The sequence below is a fragment of the Rousettus aegyptiacus genome, unplaced genomic scaffold (assembly GCF_014176215.1).
Source record: "Rousettus aegyptiacus isolate mRouAeg1 unplaced genomic scaffold, mRouAeg1.p scaffold_m13_p_12, whole genome shotgun sequence".
Lineage (NCBI taxonomy): Eukaryota > Metazoa > Chordata > Mammalia > Chiroptera > Pteropodidae > Rousettus > Rousettus aegyptiacus.
This window is the reverse complement of record NW_023416287.1, coordinates 82,807,819-82,824,862: the sequence shown is the minus strand read 5'-3', so window position 1 is coordinate 82,824,862 and position 17,044 is coordinate 82,807,819. Positions and strand designations below refer to the sequence as shown.

At 49.0% G+C, this 17,044-nt stretch overlaps 1 protein-coding gene across 4 annotated transcripts in view; it reads right to left on the bottom strand.

Moving 5' to 3' along the window:
- Nucleotides 1-17,044, bottom strand: part of NEDD4L (NEDD4 like E3 ubiquitin protein ligase) — a 297,333-nt gene that overhangs the window by 192,712 nt on the left and 87,577 nt on the right. The window lies entirely within an intron of this gene.

The following is a 17,044-nucleotide window of genomic DNA, read 5'->3' as shown; positions in this document are numbered from 1 at the left end:
CAGCCCAGAGCTGCCACCAAATGCAGAAAACCTGGCTGGGGGCAGAACGAGCAGAGCGGAGCAGAGCAGGGAGCGCGGGTGGGCGGGCGGGGCGCAGCCGTTCCCCGCGGAGGCTGCGGCCCTCGCTGCTCCTCTCCTGAGGAATCGGGGAGGGAGCGTGGACCTTCGTCCACCCTTCGCTTCACGCATGTGGCAGCTCTCCGATAAACCGGCAGAACCGGGAGCGCCGGGGCGAAGTGTCCAGGCCTTGCCCGTCCTCGCAGACGTTGCCGGACTGCTGGCGTCGCGCCCACGTGCGCACCCTCCGCGCACCGCCCGAAGGGCGTCCACTTCCCCGCGCACCTGCCAACACACTGCGCCGTGAAAATCTCCATCTTTGGCAACACGATCTTCAAAAATGGCATTTTGTTTGAATTGTAGTTGCCGTTTCTTTCATCATAAGTGAGGCTGACTCTCTCAGCAGGTTTAACTGCCGCTGGCATTCCCTTTTCTCTGAACTAACTGTACCGACCTTCATTTATCGGTTAGGTGACTGGTCTTTGTATTGATTTGGAGATCGTTACATGTGATAGAAATTAGCTCTTTCGCTGTGATAGAAACCAGTAGTTTCCCCCCAATTTGCCCTTTTCTTAACTTTATAGTGTATTTTCGCCACGCACGTTTTTTGTACACCTCATAACGTCAGTCCGATCATTCACAGCTTCTCTCGTTTTTTCATTGTGGAGACTGTACATCTCTTTTCAAAAAAAATTCTTAAGGTTTCTGGACATTGTTAGTTGTAAAGTGTTTGCTGTGGAAAAGGTACCATTCCTTCCGAAACTGGTTCCAGCAGCCCTGGCTTGGTCCCTAGCAGAAACGTACAAGGGGCACTTATCTGAGCCAGGGATTTGCGTGACTTCACCCCCAGGGTCCCATCACCATTAAGGCCTCCCTGTCATTCCTGCCGCATCAGCGTGAACTCGTGTCCCCTGCTGAGCTGTGCACTTGCCCCGCCCTCTGATACAAGGACCAGTTCCAGAGAACAGGGAGCACCACTAAGGGCCACCATTAATTAGCATCACTGGTACGAATCCAGCTGTAAACGGACCTGGCACAACCTTCTCTCTCAGGCAGGACCCACGGCCTCGTTTTGGGAGAAAGACTTAAAAAAACAATACCTCTCATACCCAAAACACAAGACTCCGTGAAAAACACACAAACCACCCCGGAAGGCTGCTGGAGGAAAACCAAGGGCAAGAAAGTGCTGTGAGAAGGACAGACCAGCACACGACCTCAGACCCTTCCTCCGGTGAGATGGGGCTCCACCACACAGCAGTTCCTAAGAGCAAGGTGACAGCAGAGCCACACACGCCTACCAGGACACACCGGCCCTCCGTCTACAAATCCCTCCTGGGACCGCAGTCAAGCCTAAAGGCACGAAACACAAGCCTACTTCCTTTAGTTTCTTTTTGTACAACTAATTTTTTTTTTCCTATAAAGAAACTTGGAACTCTTTTGACATCAAAGCTGAAACAAATAAAATACTAAAAAGGGACGAGGGCAGAACATTTTTTAAAAGCAATTTTCAGGTTAAAAAGTTTTTGCAAACTTAGAGTGAGCCAAGTACAACTTAGGTAAAGTTGACGAAGCCATCTTGGCAGATGTGACCCATAAAGGCAAGAAACCGTCAGCTGTAGATAACAGGCCCGTGAGTGCACTACGGAGCTTTAAAGTGAATACTCGAGTCAGTTAAATGAGATACTACAGTCAGAGCGCTCTGGAAGGAGGGGGCGTGGCAGGGTGAGACGCTGTGGCTCAGGGTGCAGGTGACGGTGTTCATCCTACCTGGAGGGTGTACTGGATGGTGACGGCCTGTGAAGCTAAGGATGCTCTAAGTCCCAACGTAAGTGCACCTCTCCCAGCAAATGTTTGCACCAAGGATGGCCAGCCTGGTACATGCAGCTCCTATGTGAACCATTATTATAACCAGTGGCAACCCAGGTTACCAAGAGGAAGCTTCCTCCAGCCAGGTCTCCCATGGCAGGGGGTCCGGGACTGGGGGGTGGGAGGTGGCGCGGGGGGGGGTGCATCTTTCCAGGTGGCTTCCTCTGCAGTGGCCAAACACTGAAAAGATGAAGGGGGTGCAGAATTTAAGCTGTGAGCAGGCGGGGACCCCGTCTAACTTCTCATCCCAGTACCTTCCACTGCACATGGAACATTGTAGCGGCTCAAAAAAATAATCTGAAAAATCAAGGTACAAAGCGCAGGTGTCCAGCTGCAGCGAAAGTAAGGGTGACTGCAGTCACTTCTGGACAAACTATGAGGTCATTTTTTAGGCCAAGTCCTGGCTGCTCCGGCCCCAAAGGAACGGTGATCTATCTGCTATCCACACGGTGACTTCTGAGCAACTCTACGTAACCACAGAAAAGGCAGAGACAGAGATGCATGTGATCACCTGGAAACAGTGTGCAGGTTAGTAAGACTGTACCATGTGAGTTTCGTGCCCCCCCCACCCCGGGCTACGCTGAAAGCAGGACCTCAGGGTGGCAGGCCGAGGGGGGCTTTGCTTTCCTGCCTCTTACTTACCTACTGAGATTTCCAGAGCAAACGCGCACCGTTTTCCACATGCCTTCGATATGTAAATTACAAGCAAAACGCTCATTATCATGCTGCAAAACCATTTTTGCTGTGCCACTGCCCGTTAGCACGGCTGCGTTTCATCTAGACAGAAGCGACCCCGCTCCCCCCGGTGGTCTCTCCCAGGGGTTCATTAACTATGTCATTATTTCAACCCGATTCCGGGCCCTGATCACGGTGTGACAACCTCGTCGAGCACGGCAGCATCCTTTCTGCCGTCCTCAGGGACACTCCGTTCACACACTCAGCCCAGCTGAGATGGTTTTAGGGTTTGTTGTTTGTTTATTCATTCACTTGTTTGCTTCGGAGGCTGGCTTTTTTCAGGGGGACGCGTCTAGAGCAAATAAACAAGACCCAGTATTTGTATAGTGTTTTAGCGTTATCAGGGGCTGTCACATGAAAATATTACCTCATGAAAATAGTCCTAATGGCCCTGAGAATAAATCCTAATGTCTCCAACTGAAAATAATAATTATAAACTATTTCAATATCATCTCAAACCAATGAATGTTTTTCTCCCTACTTTTCCTCCCTAGTACCGCTCCAATTTGTCTATCCCACTTAAAGACTTCGTGGCTTGCCTCTTGTTTTTGTTGTTTGTCAGTGTTAGCAGACATTAAGAAATGGCAGCGAGGAGGACATTATTGCAAAATAAGCAGATTAAGTGACACACACCGTTTTCCTCCCTGAGAGTTCAAACCACCCCGAGCTGAGTAAGTCCTCTGATGTAACATGCCCACCAAGGCAGACTCACGACTCCTTCCCCTGCCCCCAACAGAATTGTATCAAAAAACAAACAAACAAAAATAATAAGCAAATCTTAGAGAACATCAGCCAATCTTGCATTAAAAAAATAATAATAATAAATTGTGGCTGCTGTTGTTCTTTGACAGTTTCTACCACCCATCTGAAAAGGAATGCTCTCTGCAGGCATCATTAAAATTTAGCTACAGGAAAGAGATGACAGGAGGAAAAAATATTTTTTGAGCCTCTCTTGTCTTTTAGTCTGTTCTTCACGTCATGACTGTTTCGTTAACTTCTCTGGAGCACTAGAAACTCCCACGACCTCGGACAGAGCCGTATGCAAAGTATTTTTTAAATTCCAACACCGAATACAAATATTTTTGAGACAATCTGTCTCCCATAATTCCCATGGATATAAGCAATTATTTAAAATAATACTGACTTGTTTATATTAAGAATATAAGTCTGGAAATTCCTTTCTTAAAGGAAACTGAAAGAGTGTTGAAGGTCTGATCCATAAAAACAGTGAAACTGAAAATGCATTATCATGCATCTTGCGTATGGGGCCATTATTGGAATATGGTACTCAGGATTTGGAGAATTTCATTTCTTCCCAATATCGGTTGATTATGCCATTGTAGTCCATGGCATTATATTTTGACAATTCTACAAGTTCAGTAAATTATTTGGTAAAGAGAGGAAAAGAAAAAAGCGGAGATAAACTTTAATGCTACATATTGGCTACTTTAAAACCAACTGTGTGAAAAGTTGCAACTGCTGAAAGTATAATTATTCTTTTGTCTGTGTGTCACTATTTGAGAAGGGCTTAAAAATCTGCCAAGACAGCCAAGATCGAAATAAATTTTTAAAATTTAAAAATTAATTTTAAAAAAACTCCAAAGGGTTTTGAGATTTGAAGACCATTTTTACAGTCCAGAATGAAAACGCACCTGATGGTCTGGCCACCAGAGGGAGCTATAATCCCCTCAATACGCTTAGGCCGAGACATTCCTACACTTTGAGGAGCTTCACAACCATGGACAGAGTGGGTAAGGGCGGGGCACTCCTGGCGTGAAAGGCATTGGGGTAACTTCAAAGGGAAAAGAAGCTGGAAATAATGTGGTTATGTGATAGTAGAGAAATTTGAAAATATTAAAATTTACAACCTGCACCTTATAAAGAATGAGCATCATAAAGATACACACAGAGCAATAAAACAAATGAGAAATTATGAAACCAGAGGGTAAAGAAAATATGGGCACGTATAAATTACTGGGCGAGTACAAAACCTTGGAAAATAAATTCAGCCTACTGGCAGGGAAGAAGGAGAGCCGAGTGACTGTACACATGAAAGGGGTGGGCAGGATGATGGCAGTCAAGGCTTCGTTGGCCCTGGACCAGCATGCAAGACAGTAGGATGTGAAGGTGAGTCCAGTAGAAGCAAGTCCCAACACCATGCGCTCAGCACGACTGCGGACAGAGGCACAGGTGAGCGAACAAAGCTGAGGGTCCCCACACCTGGGCGAGGTGGGCGCAGAGACAGAGAAAGCTGCCTGGGGCAGTCTAGGGATTGTGGAAAACAAAGACAAGCCAGCAGTGCAGAAGGGATGAGAAGGTGGCCATTCTGGGTGCCAGCAAAGGCGTGCAGAAGGAGGAGTGTGGCCTCTGAGGGCAACGTAGAACTGAACATGGCCGTGGGGGGGGGGGGGGGAAGCCACGGCCAAGAGATGCACTTGAGGGCTGCACGGAAGGCTCACGTGTCAAAGTGAAGGAGCCAGAACCTTATCCACGGCCGTGACTGATCGCTGTAAGGTAGTGAAATACAGCCTGTGTTTGAGAGGGAGGATTCTGTACGTGTGTGGAAGGTCAGGGAGCAGAGGCCAGATGTGAGCAGCACTTGAGAAGTCTTTCACACCAACACTGAGACCAGGCGAGGGCCAGAGGGATGAGAGAGCCGAGGACAACTCCCAGGTCCCCAGCTGGGATACCTAGATAGAGGGGAGAGCCACCAGCTGAGACCAACCATTCTATAGAAAGAACAGTTGCAAATATTTTGACATTCCAGGCCAAGAAACTGCGGACGGGCACTCAAAAGGCCCTGAATTACATAATCTCACCAAGCATCTGACTCTCGTTCCCGGGCCATCATGAGTTGACTATCTACTGAATAACATAGAGAAAATGAAATCACACGTCGGGGAACCAGTAATTCATTCTGGAAGAGAATAATTTACAAGTTTCTCTTATTGTCCAGACTGTCTAGGTAACTTTTCAAATCACTCAAACACAATTTGAGCCACTGGTCGCAATGAATTCCCAAAGGTTTCCATGTCGGCGGGGAGGGTACAATATACAACTAACGCTATCATTTCTCACTAGCAAAAAGGAAAGAAACTATGATGGTTATAAGATTCAGCGATTTTGATTTTTCAACCAGTTTTCCCTAAACTTGAAATATGGTTGGTTTGTTTGTTTCCCAAACGCTCCTCTGTTCTCCCACCATGAATGGCTGGCTAATTTCGAGCACATAAAAGTAACAGTGACTTGAAACAATAATTAGTTCTTTAACGGGGGAAGCGCGATAATGTACCTATAATGAAGAAAGATACAAATGCGAACAACCCTGGCAGCTCGTTTGTTACCCCCTCCTCTCTGCGGGCCGGTAGGAATGGTAGCTCCCACTCATTTGGAGGTAGGGCAGATTTTATATACTTGTGTTGGTATTATACAATAGGAATGTCAGTCCTTTTAATAATTCACTGAGGAATTACACATTGCAAATTCCTTATTAAACATTACTTGAACTGAGGTCATTTAGGTCCAAGACATGGTAGAGAAAACAGGCACTGTTTTAATTGCAATATACCAATTTACATTGCTGTCTGTATCTGTTTGTGTGCTTATAAATTCAATTTTATTTTTCATGTACTTATATACAGAGCAGTGAGAATCATTTTCTCTAAGATAAAAACATTTTATAGTTCTACTCATCTGCATATACAGTGCATATCTAAAGAAGTATCATAAGCTATATTCTAAGTATGCTGCCCTTAAAGAGAAAAGAAAAAAATAAAAAGCTACTGTATTATCTAGGAACCCCACTCCCCCGCACCCAAAAAGTCAATACGGGCTAAATTCCTTGTCTGTCATTGACCAACAAGCAGCTCAATGAAATAGTTTAATCTGGAAATCATGACCAAATAACCCTGGCACTCCCAGTTCTAAATACGTATGTCGTAGAGAATCAATAGTTTGTACTCCCAGGGGGTGGGACAAGATGCCTATGGGCCACTGGCAAACAGGCACACCTGTCTGTTTCTATACGATCCAGGGTGCTTCTGTGCTCTAAGACCATGAACCCTGCAAAGCTTCCGCTATTTACTCTCCAGCCCTTTACAGATAAGGGACCCGGGTATACATAACTACCTATGGCAGCAGTCTCCGACCTTTCTAACACAAGGGACCAGTGCTCCTATGAGAATCTAATGCCTGATGGTCTGAGGCGGAGCTGAGGCGGTGATGCTGGCGCTAGGGAGCGGCTGCAGATACAGACGAAGCTTCGCTGGCTCACCTGCCGCTCACCTCCTGTTGTGTGGCCCGGTTCCTAACAGGTCACGGACCTGAACCTGCCAGCTGAGTTCATCTTATTAGCAGTCTTAACCTCATTTTCCAGGTCTCTCAAATATAAACATTCTCCCAAATATAAACATTCAAAAGAAATAATTTTACGAAATCTATGGCAACGTTTCTTAGGCGAGGAGATGATTCAACATATGAGATTTGTATCCGAGGAATATATTATTTTGGAGTTCCGGAGATGTGTGTCCAAACTGGGTTCTGGCTTGTACATTTTTCCAAAGCATTACTTTTACATATAAGGGAATATTTTCACCTTTAACAAGGGCAATTTTTGTCAGTGCAGATGCAGAGCGAGCCAGAGAACAGCATTCTCAAGGCCTCCCCAAGGCCGGACCACGGAGACCGGTTGGTGAGACACTCTCGCTGCCTCAAACACAAGGGAAACACGAACAGGGAGAAACACGTCTCCTTCCCTCCTCTGGCAATGAAACCCTAGCAGCGGTCAGTCCTCTGCCATCCGAACCCCGGGCCTCTTTGCAGTCCCTGCTGGCTGTGTGCTCTGAAGGCTTGGCGGTTAGCTCAATGTTTGCAAGGCAAATATTTTCTTCATTGTCTTACACCTTCAGGAATACTTTTGTTTCTGACTCATCTCGAGTTGGCAACATTCTCTTTCTCATACTCCGACTTCCCCCAGAAAAGAGAAACCGTGAGACAAACACAGAACACTTGGAGATACAGTGAGCGTAAAGATACCAGGCGCCCAGGACACGTGCGAAGGCCCGCGGCCGAGGAAGGAAGGCGAGGACACAGGAGGACAGGGCAGGCAGCTGCGGGAGACGCAGAGGAAAGGGCTCAGGGCCCAGGGCGCCCCGACGCCAGGCAGAAGATCCGAACGCCACCGACCCCCGACGCGTCCTCGGACCCTGCCCCGCTGGCAACCGGAAGTGGAATGACGTGGGTGGATTAAATTGGTGCCCACGGCTCTTCGGCTGCTCTTCTAATTTTGCAGTTTTCTGAGGCTCCTTTCTGAACAGATGGACACAGGGTATCAAGCGCCTGCTACGCGTGGGGCGCCCTCGTCTGCCTAGCGCACATCGGATGCTTGGCCCGGTATGCTCAAGGACCACAGCATTGTTCTGGGCTGACAAAATCAGGGCGAGACGTCCAACGATTTTCCCTCCGCTCTCTGCCAAACAACCTGGCAGAGCAAAGGCTCCTTAGGGAATACCTACTTATCCAGGCATCGGAGTCAAGGAGAAGGAGGGGGCTCTGGACAAGGGGTTCCCTCATAGCATCCGGGAACGGTACATAACCGTGGACCATGGCCATCCACTTCACTACTTGGGCAAAATCAGGAGGACACAAAGACCCGTCACCTTAGGGTGATTTGAAACCTGATCAGACACCCCCTGCATTCTCAATTAGAGGATCCTGAACACAGCGGAGCCTTTTCGGTGGTTCGAGATCATTCTAAATCTCCATTATCGTGGCACAGGTGACAGTACAGCAAGCCAGAGGACCTAACGCAGAGACGCGCTGGCTCTGGGCACTGACCATCTGCCATTCCTAATGCTTCCCTCTGGGAAATCTGGTGGCCTGAATGGTGCACCAGCTATGACTGACATACGTTAGGAGAATGCTGCATCCATCCATACAAAAGCCAGGAGGCAATACACACACATAGAGAGAGATGTATGGTTGTTACGGAACTGAGACAAGCATTTATTTGGGGGAGGGTTGATATCCTTTAACGGCATTTCAGGCTTTTGGTGCAGGGAGGAAGGCAATCAGAACGAACAGTCTAGGAGTCGGGTGCTCTGGGGCCCACACCTGCATGACCCCATGAGCTCTCGGGTTCCGGGGGTTTTAGAAGAATACAAGGCCAGTCGGCAATGCCCTCGGCAGTGAAGGCCACTCAAACAGGCCTGTGGAGGGAGCTGTAGATTTGTGTGGAGCCTGCAGATCACACAGTCCCCAGAGTGTAATGAGCTCTGCACCAGTCTAAGTGGGCGAGTGGGCTATGGGGAGGGGAGGTCGGGCGATCAGCTCTCCGTGCCAAAAGCCACCCAGTGCAGGGGTCAGAACCGAATGCAGCCCAGCCCTCAAGGGGCCTCAGGGCCGTGTTAGTGTGGGAAGCCAGTCACATGCACACACGGGGTGTGGGGGCTGCAGCCCCCTATAGAAGCCGCAGCCAGCAGACACCTCCAGCCATGTGCTCTTGCACGGACACAGGCCCAGTATGTCTACATCGCTAAGGTTTTCCAGAAACGTGGAAATCTGAATTTTTAATATGAAATCTCCCCAATACTGGCTCAAGATTTTTATTTCTTTGTTTAGTGCTCCACGGGCCAAATAACCACCCCTATGGGTTCAGTCGAGTCCGCAGGGACCAACAGTTTGCAAACTCTGGCCTCGTGATGGCCTAGAAGTCCTTACAGTTTAGTGAGGGGACTCTCAAGGTACTTACTGCCTTCAGGTTTCTCCATCAGTAAAAGAAGACTTATTTTGTGCAATGTTTTCAAAAAAAAATAAAACCATAATTTCTAATCCTTTGGGACAGGGGTCCACAACCCCAAGGCCACGGACTGGTCCGTGGCCTGTTAGGAACCAGGCCGCACAGCAGGAGGTGAGTGGCGGGCAAGTGAGCAAAGCTTCATCTGTATTTGCAGCCGCTCCCCAGCACCAGCATCACCGCCTCAGATCACTGGGCATTAGATTTTCATAGGAGCACTGGTCCCTGGTGCCAAAAAGGCTGGGGACCGCTGCTTTGGGAGAAAAAGTGAATTAACACCTTGCATTTACTTGTGTATAGTGTATATAGACAATGTATCACTTCCCCCATTTCTTGCTGGTTACCTGTGGGAAAATGTAGTTTGACAGAGTAGGGAACAGACTGGCTCCACATTAACCCAGGGGTCATTTCGAGCGCCATTGATTATGGGACAAGGCAACATTTTGTTCCTCCTGAGCAAACAGCATCTGCATTCCTGTCCTGAATGTTCAAACTGAATTTGATTGAGGCTTTAGATCCAACTTCTAACACACGGGAAACCCAGGAGAAACGAGAGTGCATTAAATGATACCACAGGAAACAACCAAAAATGTGAAAAGCAAGACAACCTACTGACAATTCAATGTCATTTAGAAAGGGGAAAGAAAAGTGTTTCAGATTAACGGGGTCTTACGAGACCTAACAACTACATGCAATACGAGACTCTCAATTGAATTCGGATTTAAACTGCCCAATTGTAAAAGGCATTTTCGGGATAGTAGGGGGAATTCAGATAATGCAGTAGGTAATAGAGTCCATTAGGCAATTAGTGTTCATTTTGTGAAAATTGTATTGTGGTTATAGAGGACTCTGTTCTTGTTTTTTGGAGATGCAGGCTGAAGTATTTAGGGGCTAAAGGCCGCGGTGTCTCTCTGTAATTCATTTTTGAATACTTCGGCAAAAACAAAATAAACAGATGAAGCGCGTGCAGCGAGGTGTTGAATCTAGATGATGGGGACCGAGGTGAGCTGGTGCCACAGGGCCGTCCTCACACGGCGGGGTCGCCATCAGACTCGGTCACTCGCTAGTCTACTACAAAAGGGTTTTCTGCCACATCCCTCCAAGGCCCTCGAGTCCCTGTGTGTTTTAAATTTCAAATCGCCGGCCGCCAAAAGAAAAAAGGAGAACAACCCAAGCAGGTATCATCTGATGCGAACAGCCTGACCTATGGAAAATAATGGAGCAACTGTGAAATGAGCACCCCGAAACCTTCTGCACGAAAGCACGGCATTCTAGAGTTGGTCTGTATCGGCCGGTGTCGCTCAGCGTTCAGGGGCAGGTTTGCAGCTTCAAATGCATTCCAAGGAACCTCAAGCGAAGACTCGGGTCATAATCAAGGAGGCCGAAGGCAGGGAGGGTAGAGCTAAAACTTGTATTAAAATGACCCCGCTCAGTGACTGCTTAAGCCTATTGCAAAAGGTTAAATGTCCTGAGATACAAGCGAAACTGGAAAAGAATACAGTCTAAAACGTGAAAAGATTTTCTAAGTTAAAAAAAAAAAAAAGATCTCACTTTGCAAAGTCCATCTATTCCAAATCTAATCCTTGATGATACTCACAATTCTAAGAACTCAGTTAGGTGCCATCGAATATAATGGCCGATTCTTGAAATCTGCTTTTGAAATATACCTAGTCATCAAATCTCCAGTTTTAGAAGGACCCTCACGGTCATCTCATCCAGTGCCCCATCCAAAGGCTGAACTTTCGTCATTCAAGAAGAGTATTAATCTACCACTGCAAAGAGGCCGGTCGGATAAATCTGGACTCGTCTGGTCCCAGCACTCACTACAGAGTTGTTTCTTCTTGGGCTGATGACTATCCCTCTGAACCTCAATGTCCCCCCGCCCCGCCCCATAAAACAGAGATAAATACTCCCTCTTCACAAAGCCTGGGCAGACGCCGAGGGCCCTGTCATGTTCCCTGCGCTGGGAGAGCTATCCTGTGTGCACTCAAAACAGTCTGTAAATAACTGACTCTAAGCGCCTGGCTCAATTCATAGCTCTTACTAGAGGCACTGACTTTACGTCCTGTCTCATCTTGTTCGCCTCAGTTTCCTGGTCTGCAAAGTGGAGAGAACGACAGTACCTGCGGTACAAGACTCCTGGGAGAATGGAATGAGCTCCTGCGTGAGTAGCTCAAACCGCGCCTGGCACATAAGCTGCGATCCCCTCCCCTCTCTCCTTACGCCACGTTTTAAGAAAGCGTGAGTCCGCGGAAACCGGTGCGGGCCTCTCAAAAACTTGAAAATAGAACTACCCTATGACCCTGTGATTCCTCTTCTGTGTGTTTTTCCAAAGGAGCCTGAACCCATTCGAAAAGGTGTGTGCGCTCCTATGCTCACTGCAGTATTATCTGCAACAGCCGAGATACAGAAGCAACGTAAGCATCCGCTGACAGACACAGGAATAGAAAGGAGGAGGTACATATATGGGATGGAATATTACTCAGCCACTAAAAAGAAAGATCTTGCCATTTGTGACAACACGGATGGGCCTAGAGGATATTATGCTACGTGAAATGTCAGAGAAAGACATGATCTCACTTACACGTGGAGTCTAAAAAACAAAATTTACAAAATGGAAACAAACTCATAGATACAGAGAACAAATGCATGGTTGCCAGGTGGGAGGGGGTTGGGGTGCTGGGAGAAAAGGGGGACGGGATTAAGAAGTACAGATTAGCAGTTAGAAAAAAGTCGCAGGGTCATAAAGTGCAGTACAGGGAATCTAGTCAAGAACACTGTAATAACTATGTACGACATCAGAAGGGTACCAGACTTTTTGGAGTGTTCATAAGTTATATAAGTGTATGATCCCCATGTCGTACACCTGAAACTAACATAATATTGTCTGTTGACTGTAATAGATAAAAAGAAAGCACGACACACCTGCCGTGCTACGGGCTCCCCGACACCCTTCTGACGCCAGCCTCTGCGCTTGCTGCCCATAACCCTCTCTCTTCCACGCTCACCTTTGATCCGAGACCTAGGCCAGGCTCCTCTGCTGGTCTACGCAGAGCCTTTGTGAGAACTGCAAAAGCCACCTCCGCCGGATGGCAGGGCAGGGGTGAGAGAGATGCCCGATGAGCTAATGGCATGTATGTGAAAATCAGAAAAGAGAGACCCTTCCTCCAGAGGGCAACCTTGTGCCACACATTCCATAATTAGATTCTGCTTATCGAATTCAAGTCAATTTCCTGGGCAACTGCCATGTGCCAAGATCCGTGGGCTTGCAGACAGGAATAAGACAGGGCTAGCCTCGGAGGCCGGGGACAAGAGCTGTTTTGTCCTCTTGGGCTGGGGCTGATGGGGTTTGGGGAGCTTAGCAGAGGTGTTGCCACCGGAACTGGGCCTGGAGGGGTGGGTGAGAAGGCCAGAAAGGATGCGAGCCGATTCCAGCAATGAGGGCAAGGACCAGCACTTTTCAGGGCGTGTTTAGAGAACGGTGAGTTTTCAGTGGAGGAGGAGGGGAAGGAGGAAGGAGCAAGGAGAGATGAGGCAGATCAGGACCCAATCCTTCTACACTCTCAGTGAATAGTTCTTGAGAGGCTGTTGTGCGCTAGGCCCAGAGAACAAAATAAATAAATAAAATATAATCCTAGCCATCAGGAGCTAAATACCTAGTTTGGGAGAAAGAAATCATTCTAACGATAGAGCTGCACGCGGTCCTTCCAGGTGCTGGGGAATACCGAAGTGCGGCAGTGACCTGCCGGGGGGCTGGGGGTGGCCCTGGGAGCTAGAGGAGCTGGCGCCTGAGCTAGCTGAGTGTTAAAGAAGGAGAGGCAGGAGTTGCCCCAATTTGGGTGAGGATGGGGCCGGGGGGCCTTCTCCAGAACGCAGAGGGGACTGCAGGAGCAGAGACAGAGGCGAAGGAGGGCATGCTGCGTGCAGGGCGAGGAGCCACCTGCGGCAGTGGACCAGCGGGCAGCGGCCAGCGGTGGGCGGGGGAGAGCAGGACCTACCGCATTCCACAGGGACGTCGAGCCTCCATCACAGCAGCAGGCTGGGGCTTTCCTCCCCCGGCGAATGCAGACTGACGCGGTCTGCAAGTGGAGGAGCCCTGTGCATCAGGTCTGTGCCGTGGCCACAACACGGCCCAGCAGGGCAGAGCCTGGGGAGGGGTGGAGACGGCAGTGCACCCCTTCAGGAGGCGAGTGTGACGGCCCATCCACACACACTGCGGTGGAGACACGAACGGGGTGCAGGAGGAACGTCCCCGGTGAAGGCATCCCGCTGATCCCCGGCTCCACGACTTATCTCACAAAGACACACGACGCAAAGTGCCAACGGGCACACCACGCACACAGCGTTTCGACACAGTCTAACTTCCTTTTTGGTGCTGTACTGGTAATTTACACACAGCCTGCTTTTTTAATCAGCTAAAACAAAAAAAAGACTTTTGAAAACTCGCAGAGCGTTTTTTTCATGGCATGGATTATGAAGATCGGGTGTCTCTGACGCAGGCTGACCAGTTTCCACTTACGCCCGAAGTCCTGACACCCCCTTTGATTTAGCATTTGTTGCAGACAAACGTGTCCCCGTTTAGGTGACCGATTATACGACGGGCCTCCTTCGACCGGAGAGCGGGGTCCACATGACAACATCCTTCTCTGTGGCTGCCACTTCCACACAGACCAACTGCTCGAATGGTCAAGAAGAGCAACGGCTCGGTTATCGAGTCTTCTCTCAACAAAGGCTCTTTTAATAAAGCCAGACCTTGCTGGAAGGAAGCTGCAGAGTGATCCTGCTTTCTCAGAGCTGGACGAGGACGGAGAGAGCGGAAAAGGAGACGGGCATGTGGGGTACAGGCCCCTCAAGGGTGAATCACCGCCATCCCCCTTACTCAGAGGCAGGCCCAGAGACAAGGGCCCCACAAACTCCAGCCCCCTGAGCTGCAGCCTTGGGAAGCCTCCAAGGGGCAAGGAGGCCACCCGGCAGACACGGCGTGGGGTGCTCCCGTCCCCCAACCCCCGACCTAGACGCCTGCCTCTCATCCCCCTCACTGTTACCCTCCTCCACCTCAGGCCACGTGACCCAGGCAACCCCCCCTTTGCGACAAAGGAGAGGAAGCCCCGGAGACCATAAATCCTGTCTTTCAACACATCCAAGTCTATACTATACGTTTTCTACCACTTTTAAGTCGTTAACGCTCTCTCTCAAGAAAACTTCCTTTCGCACCATAACCTTTGTTAAGGTGGGAGGTCCAGTCCCTGTCCAGCCCCTTTTCTGCGACAGGAGAATGAAGGACAGAAGTGGAGGGACTGTTCAGTGACAGCTGGGGGTGAAGGGGTGCTTGCTGGCCTGGGGTTCTGAAGGGTATAGAGAAAAGGCTGTCGCTCCAGCAGAGCTCAGGACACGCACTACCAAACCTCCGACGCCCGCGACTGCTCCCTCAAAGACACCTGAGAGCTGACAGGAGGCCAGAGTCACCTGACCCCAGCATGCCAGTTACGAGGACACTGTTCTCCTTGTTGAATGCTAGCATACTGGGACGGAGGTGGTGGTAAGGAATTGGCCCAGGATAACATGGACGAGAATGCAGGTCACTGGGCAAGAAGACGCGGTGATTAAACGGTGCCTCTGTAGAGCGGGATGCCATAGCGTGGCACGAACTGCACTGTCACCCAGCCCTGTTTTAGCTCGCTCATGGGCAAACAGGTCCTTAGAAAACTACGGCACTTCAGAGAGAGCTGGCGTGTGACAGAGGAGCAGAGGGAAGGAGGAAGCAGGCAGGAAGGGGCACGTGCGCTGTTCTTACCAAAACAAGAAGACGGAGGGCGGCTCTAGGATTCAAAGCTTCTTACTCGTTTTCTGACACGTGGCCCATGAAACACAACATTATTGATCTTCCTGATTAACATCCTGAAGCATCATCTGTAATTCCTTTCTACCCTGTTCTTGAGAAATGACCCTACCGCTTTTCGAATAAATAGCAAAAAGTCAAGGCTCTGATTGGTTTGTCTCCTCGAAGATTTAGATCCCAACTCTACTATCGGTTTTAACCTCGGGTTTTCTGAATCAAAATGCAACCTGAATCCATTTCGTGTTTTGTAAAGGGCTTGGGATAAAACAACAGAAACAATCAAAGTTTAAAAATCATAGAAAACTTCCAAATCCAAATTCTTCCTTCAAAACTATGGAATTCATTGAAAAGGGGTGACGTGCAAGCAACAGGCATCTTTGACGCAAAGGCACCGCTCACCAGTAGGCATGCGCGCGTCTGAGATGAAAAACCCACCTGCCCGGTCGCATTCCTGCCCTGAATGGCCGGCAGTGGGACAAAGATGCTGTAAAGTAAGACTCTCTGTCCCCAGTAAATTTCTAATTTGGTGAGAGACGAGAGGAATACCGGAGCGTGAGCGCAGGCTCCAAACACGGTACACCACCTGGCGCAACTTCCCGGTCAAGCACGAAAAAGCCTGCAGGCGGGATCCGCCTCCTCGGCCACACGTCACCAGCAGCCCGGGCCGACGCCTGCGCCTCGGTGGCTGGGCTTTCCTGTGAAATAGCTCAGCCAACCCTCAACTCGTCACTTGGGGTGCGCATCAGTTTGGGGATTTTTAAAAAGATTTCACTGGTATTCGGCGTGCGCCGACTTTATTCTCTTGGTGATTTCTCTAGGTGCCATTTCCAGTAACTTACCGATTTCTCTGATGGACAATGTGGAAACTGCATGGAAATAAAGAGGTCTGCCTACCAACAGCGGAAGAATCTCCTTCTGGGTGTGCAGGAAGGTGAAATGAGCTGGACAGAAAGAGGCCTCGTGACCGAGGGTCTCCCGTGTCAGGCTGAGGCCCTGACATCGGGGAGCCGGCACGGGCAACAGAGCGGGGGACTCGCAGGACAAACCAGGGTCGTAATGAGATGACTCCAGCAACAGGCGACTCTCCCACAGCAGCCCACACGGCCCTCGTGGTTAAACCCCACAGTCCCCAGTGCGGAAGGGCACTGGGCAGAGGATGGGAGGCCTGGACTCGTCGCTGTCGTGGCACTACTGGAGTATGTGACCTGGACTTCCGCTTTGTCAACCAGAAAACGGGAAAGCTGGACCAGAACATCTAACGCCTCCTCTATGTCTACAGCGCGAAGGGTCTTTGTTCTTCGAAATCTGGTTCAAATCCTCTTCTAAGTGGCCCTAACCTCACCCGGCTACCAGTCCACCACATGACGCACCACAATGCGGGGAACCAACGGGAGCGAAAGGGTTTAAACATACTATATGAATATCGGGTACAACACTCATTTAAAAAACCTAAAACCCCCAGAAACATCAGGCTGCTTCCCTCCTTAGACTTCTGTAAAAGCCACAGAAATCACCGAATGCATCCAAATTATCAAATCTCTTAATTCGGATTATACATGCCAAAAAATATCCTGTTCTCCTAGGAACAAAAGGACAGTTTTATGCTTCCCTAAGCTAGAGATTTTTTTTTAATAAATATATTAAAATGAGCACAGATTTATTCCCAAACTGGATTTTTCCACTGTGAAAAACAAAAACATGAGAATCTAATTTCCTCATGAAATCAACCCACGTGAAGGACTAGCCTCCTGGTG